Source organism: Arachis duranensis, chromosome 9 (assembly GCF_000817695.3).
Source record: "Arachis duranensis cultivar V14167 chromosome 9, aradu.V14167.gnm2.J7QH, whole genome shotgun sequence".
Classification (NCBI taxonomy): Eukaryota; Viridiplantae; Streptophyta; class Magnoliopsida; order Fabales; family Fabaceae; genus Arachis; species Arachis duranensis.
The window spans coordinates 114,006,131-114,013,673 of NC_029780.3; the positions used below are offsets into that span (position 1 = coordinate 114,006,131).

Consider the following 7,543-nt stretch of genomic DNA (forward strand, 5'->3'; position numbering starts at 1 on the left):
AAGTGGGTGAGATTGTTCAGTTTTGATTGGTAATCACGGTTGCATGTTTGATTGTAGATAGATTTTGTTGATGAAATACGTGATTAGCCATGGTGAAATTAAATAGCAGTAGGAGCCATTTTTGTAGTTAGTTTAGGTTGTTGAAGTTCTTCATGATTTTATTTTAGCGCGGAAAAGGTCGAAAAAGTTTGGGTTCGTGTTTATATATGAGTTAAGTTTGAAATTTTTTTGCCTTTTTCCGTGTGGACCATGTGCATGCAACGTGACGTATAATGGCTGACCATCGTTGAAAATTGGTTGATATTTGTTGGATGGTTACTTTAGTAGGATATTGAATGGTTAGTTTTGCGAATTTCTCAATTCTGAACAATTTTTAATTCCTGCTATGTTGTTCTTGCCACTGCAGCCAAGTAGTTACCTAAACTAGTTGTTATTGGTTTGTAATAAATTTAAAATTATCTTCACCTCAGGACTGAACCATTATGATTTTTAAATTCGAACGGCAAAATTGCATTTTGGATAAAAAATGTTCGTGATGAATGATACAAATTGTCTCTACTGATTAGATGGTGGTGGTGTTCAAAGATTAGTTAGTTTTGTTTTAATTGATTTAATTGGGGGTGTTTTATTTTATTTTTAATTTTGTGTTTCTTTACAGATTAGTGAGTGTTCTTGTTTTTTAGATGGAGTGATTATTATTGTTACAAAGAGTAGTATTTTGGAGTTGTTATGTTTTAGCTTCATCTCCAGGCGTTCAAAAATTGGATCCCAATTTGTTAGAGGTAACCCACTTTGATTATTTCGCCCTCTTTGTTCTTTATCTCGCTGATCTCTATCATTTTCTCTCTAATTTCTAAATGAATAAAATGGTGTGCCATATACTAGTCTTATATCTAGAGAATCCAGCAATAGAAAATCATTAATTAGTGTGGATTGTGTGTGTGTGTAAGGAATGATATATCAGCTCATTGATTTTTGTTGTTCATGACTCAGCACCAGCACTATATACCAGTACTACCACTTCTGTGTGTGTTTGTTTGTGTGAGATATATCAGCTCATTGATTTTTGTTGTTCATAATTCAGCACCAGCACTATATACCAGTACTACCACTTCTTGAGAGTCATTATTTGATCCTTTGACTAACCGTTGAAAATTTTGTAGTGTATATGTTTAGTGCATAGTTGCTCCTTCGTATTATCTATTTTTATTCTGATGAGCGGATAATTTATACGCTTTTTGGCATTGTTTTTAGTATATTTTAGTTAGTTTTTGTTATATTTTTATTAGTTTCTAGTTAAAATTCACTTTTCTGGGCTTTACTATGAGTTTGTGTGTTTTTCTGTGATTTCAGGTATTTTCTGTTTGAAATTGAGGGACCTGAGCAAAAATCTGATTCAGAGGCTGAAAAGGACTGCAGATGCTGTTGGATTCTGACCTCCCTGCACTCGAAGTGGATTTTCTGGAGCTACAGAAGCCCAATTGGTGCGCTCTCAATTGTGTTGAAAAGTAGACATCCTGGACTTTCCAGCAATGTATAATAGTCCATATTTTACCCGAGATTTGATAGCTCAAACCGGCGTTGCAAATCAGCTTCAGAATTCCCGGCGTTTAACGCCGAAACTGGCAAAAAAATTGGAGTTAAACGCCCAAACTGGCATAAAAGCTGGCGTTTGATTCCAGAAAAAGTCTCTACACATGAAAGTTTCAATGCTCAGCCCAAGCACACGCCAAGTGGACCCCGGAAGTGGATTTTTACGTCATTTACTCATTACTGTATACCCTAGGTTACTAGTTCACTATTAATAGGACCTTTTGATATTGTATCTGGACCTTATGACACTTTACACGTTTCTCATTATATCTTCTACAGCATGAGTCTCTAAACCCCATGGTTGGGGGTGAGGAGCTCTGCTGTGTCTTGATGGATTAATGCAATTACTACTGTTTTTCATTCAATCACGCTTGCTTCTATTCTAAGATATCACTTGTTCCTAAACTTGATGAATAAACGAGCTTCAAACTCCTGAAGGCTGGGCGTTAGTGACAGACGCAAAAGAATCACTGGATCTATTCCAACCTGATTGAGAACCGACAGATGATTAGCCGTGTTGTGACAGAGCGCGTTGAACATTTTCACTGAGAGGATGGGAGGTAGCCATTGACAATGGTGAAACCCTACATACAGCTTGCCATGGAAGAAGCCTTGCGTGCATGAAGAAGAAGACAGTAGGAAAATAGAGATTCAGAAGATATAGCATCTCCAAAACCTCAACCTGTTTTCCATTACTGCAAAACAAGTACTTATTTCATGTTCTTTTACTTTTCACAATCAACCCTGATAATTATTGATATCCTGACTAAGAGTTACAAGATAACCATAGCTTGCTTCAAGCCGACAATTTCCGTGGGATCGACCCTTACTCACGTAAGGTATTACTTGGACGACCCAGTGCACTTGCTGGTTAGTTGTGCGGAATTGCAAAAGTGTAATTGCAATTTCGTGCACCATATTCCTATGATCATTTTGTCTGTTGGAGCTCTTATTTATTTATTTATTTATTTTTTCATCTTCATTGGTCCTGTTTATTAGAATAGTGTACGCAATATATGTATAAGGCCTGCACATCATTTTCAAGATTTGTTTCTGCTTGTCTTTTTTTAGAAGAAACAATTATTTGTATCTATAAATTTTACTAATACTGATAAAAAATATTCATAAAAAATTAACATTATAGGATTTTAGAATTTTTTGTTAGCTTGATTTTAGCAATTTGGAATGCCATTTTCAAAATTTTAGTTTTCTTACACCATTAACTTAAAATAAAATTAAAGTGGCTCACCTTGTTACTCGCTTTAGATGAACATTCATGTGTGATCTTATTACATGTCGACTTTGGTAGAATTTTTTCTAATGGAATTATATCAATTGTGGACCTTTATTCTTAGAAAACAGGTTGAACATGCAGAGGGATTACCGAAGGGGGCAATGCAGAAAGGGAGGAAGAAGTTGCTTACTTAGGATTAGTTACAGTGAATTGAACTACCATATTATACTGAGTTTACTTACTGCTGATATGCTTAAGGATTTGTTTTGTCACATTAGAAAGACCTGATTCTAGGACATATTTTGTTTTTCTACAGTACAATGATTTATTGGTTATGTTACCTAAAAATAATCTATGTTTTTTTATATGCTAGAATCCCGGATTTATCAAGGTTGTTTGGTAAAGTTGTCATATTTGTGCATGTTGAAATAGGTGATCACTAACCATCCACCAATATAGCTAAACTGAACATCATATCCCATACTATAATGAACATCCAGTTTAACTAGGTCAAAATCAAGTGCTACACACACGAATACTAACGGCTAACCATCCATGCTTAGAGTAAAACTGAACATCTGATCACCTATGGAAATAAATATCCACTTTAGTTCATTAAAAATATGTGAAAACAATGTTTATAATGAACAGCTATGTACCGAAAAACTATACAGTGAAGCATGTAGAAATCAGGTACAATTTTATTAAACTATCTCGTAAATTACAGAATAACCATCAAATATAGTCGTTATGCATTACGTATACACGAAATAAAAATAGTAAAATGGTTCGTTCTAACAAATGAAAAAATGGTTCTTGCAATTAATAACATGTGGACCTTTGCAACAGCTGCTTTAGAACCTTGAAACTAATATGAATCATTTAAACACAGAAATGAGAAAATATACACTATCACAACCTTGTCCAACTAATCCTACTTTTTGTTGAAGGAACTTAACAAAGATATGAAACCACCGGCTTGTTCGGGAACATTCAGGCCAGCAACATCACCATGGTTTATATCTTGAAATGCGTGCGGACGAACCACCTGCCCAAAAAAAAAAAGAAAAAGTCCAACAGTTATGTTCTAGAATAGTAATATACCAAATAAACATACAAAGTTGAGATTAAGCCAAACATCTACCGGAGATGAACAGCTACAAATCAAGCCAAGAGAATTATTTTTTTTCATTTCATGTATTATTTAATTAATTTCCGTCCTTTAGTTGTTTTTTTTTTTCATTCAATGAAAATCATGTAGAATTATTTATTCTATTTTGGCTATTATTTAAGGGCTTCTTTAGTGGCTTCTTTTTTCACTCTATGAACAAAATTCTTTTCATGTATATTTATATACACACACTCTTTTATTCAGATGCAAGAAGAATATAAGCACATCATACATTATAAACCACTCAAATAACTTCATAATTGGTTAATCTATGCAAATGTAGGATACACATAACCATATAATCCCATAAGCATGAAAAATATTAAAATAATATACAGAAAGCATATGAGCATATAAGCATTCCATTACATGATTAACATACTCATATAAGCATTCCATGATTAACATGTTGCAAATACAAGTAGCATTCACTTCAATTCAGTAAACAAATTTAGCCACTGCATCACTCTATAGTTATCTATTTTACATACTTGCATAATCATCATGTAGGATAATATACGCACACCATAGATAAAAATGCATTCATATAAGTATACCAAAAAATTAAATTATGCTAACACATCATCCATATAAGCACATAAGTCCATAATAGGATGATTAGCAAATAAAGATTCCATTTAACGTGAAGACAGCATACATTCATATAGAAAAACACGTACGATTATATGCTTCTTGGATATAATCATATAAGCATGAAATGATTAATCAATTTCAGCTAATCCTCAATGCATGTAATGATACCATTAAATATAAAACATAACATAAATTTAGTTGCATCTCAACTCATCAATTACAATTGCATGTTTTAATAAACATACAATTAAATAATTCATTTACATTGTGACTAAAAATAAAAATTAAACACAAAATATGAAGGATTACTATGTGTTTATAACACGCAGTGGAAGAAAAGAAAGTAATCCTAAAGATCTATTTTGTACTTAAACTTTATTCCAATAATAAATATATATTAGATCAAATCTAAATACCTGAGTATGCTAGTAAAAATATTTTTCTCCTTCGATGGTACGAAGGCGCTATGCGTATCCACACCGAGACCAACATTTGCTGTCAACTCTTTGACCAATGGATCTGATCTAAATTGAGAAATCTCTTGCAACTCTTTGCACGCCATAAAATTCTTCTCTAAGAATTAGGCTCACATACATTTATGTGTATAGAGGTAAAGGAATAAAACTCTTCTGAATCTCATTTAAATTCAGAAATAGAATAACTAATTATTCTCAAATCTCATTTAATGTTCTCAATTATCATACTATTATTATATTCTTGGTGCTAGCAAAGAATATAATAATATTCCATTTGAATTAATATAATTATTTATTTGATCAAATCAAAATAATAATTAAATAATTATATAGCAAAGGTTAGAACACTCGTTAGTATGTGACCTCATAGGTTCAATACTAAGTGGGTAGTAAATTAGTCGTACTAAATTTACTAATCAAGGTTGACGTCTAGCAACACTCCTCAACGACCCGATAGTATGAAGTAATATATTTTTACTAAGAACATCAGAAGAACAAAGTATAATTCCTTCCATCTTTTCACCTCTTGGTTAACCCTTAGAGTATGGTTTAATTGTCAAACTCTAACTTGTTACCATTATTATAATGAACTGTAAATGACCTAAGAAACCCATTTCTTCATCCATTCAATCTCCTTGGCCAAAGTTTATTCATCTCATTCATTATAATCATAGAGCTCAAACTCTTTACCGAGAGTTGACGGATTCCTTATTGACTGATCATTAATTCTACAAGTATTTAAATCATACCAAATATCCATTCAACTAGCACCCTAGGGTATTAGGTGTCCGGAATCAAAGTATAATAAATACATTATTAATTATTATGATAGTCGCAGGTCAAAGGAAACTCTATTACTATGTTCATCTTGAGAATATCCTATTGACAAATATGTGGTAATTATAACCATTAGGAATTCTCAGAGTGAGCCAGTTCAATGGTTATATCCCTATATACACCATCTATATATATAATTTAATAAATGAGATCTATTAATCTTCATCCAATGAAGACCATTATATATATATTGATCTTTCCGGATTATTAATGTCCTTTTTAATAATCCTATGACCAAGAACAATTTAGATTAAATTATAAAAGATTTATCTCTCAATATTATGATCACTATCACAATGATAAATCTCTAAATTTAATCAAGGACCTTATTATATTAATATTTTAATATAATAATAATAACAAATTATTTGACACATGATTGATTGGATTGTGGTCATACTACTTATTTCGAACAAAATAAACATCCATGGCAGAATTTGAGAATACTAATTGCTCACCTTGTTCGACTTGTGACCGTGGCCTGCGACATCGCCGGCTAAGTTTTCTTGTTCGTATGATAAATTTTCTAAAACGTCAGAGGCTACACAAACTAACAGTTTAACTATATCGACCTCCATTAATTAATTTCAGCTAGGTGATGTGCATAAAGGAAGACCCTCGCTTGAAACACGTTCTTCTTGTGATTTTGCCATTATGAAGGAGTCAAAACCGGCTGCGTTCTGTGCGGACGAGAGGACGGAGCTGGTTGATTAATTGTTATTGGTGGTAAACTGTTCGATCGTAGATGAAGGAGGAAGCCAATCAACAGGACACAGTGCTAGACAGTGAACTGTTCTGGGAGGTGGAAAGATACGCATGGGACAGCCGTGTGATCGGGGAGATGACGCGGGGGCATTTTCGTTTTAACCTGATTAATTGATTTGAATCTATAATTAAGAGTAATTATAAATGCTTTTAAATTTTAAATTAAAAATAATACAAAATTAATTAATAATTTATAATTTATTATTAATTTCAATTAAACTCCATTATATGCATCGTAAAATAAATCTATTATTTTTTCATACTTTTCCCTTTTTTAAATATACTACATTCCACTAAAAAGGATATACAATTTGTGACTGCCGTTGAACAATGATATTTTCAAAAGTAATGATTATTATGCAAAAGGATAAAATGTAAGCATACAAAAATATAACTTTGTGTAGAAATGATAAAATCTTTAATAATATTGAATAAACAAAAATTCAATAAATTTTAATAACTTGTTTAATTCATGTATATTATATGTTAATTGATTAATACTAGTACGATTTAATTAACAATCTATAAGCCACATATGTTAAAATTAGCATCAATGAAAATTTTTGAAATTTTAATTTAAATAAATGTATAACAAATATATTTAAATTTTATTTTATTTTTTATAAGATAAAAACTCAAATATAACTAATTTAATGTGAAGTTCATAATTGATAATCGTTAAATAATTTAAATTTCTCCCTTCATTTTAATTAAATATTCTAAAGAAAGACATATAATTTAAGACAGATTAATACTGGAGAGTTTTTATGAGAGAGAGAAAATAAGTAATAATATTAAGATTAAAGATGCAGCTAATATGAGTTCTAAGTTTATATGTTAAAATTACTAACTAAAATATTTTTTATAAAAAAA

General features: G+C 31.4%; 1 protein-coding gene across 1 annotated transcript in view; it reads left to right on the forward strand.

Annotated features, from left to right (window-relative positions):
* Positions 1-7,543, forward strand: part of LOC107467238 (putative B3 domain-containing protein Os03g0621600) — a 28,647-nt gene that overhangs the window by 18,141 nt on the left and 2,963 nt on the right. The gene's annotated exons all lie outside the window — the stretch shown is intronic.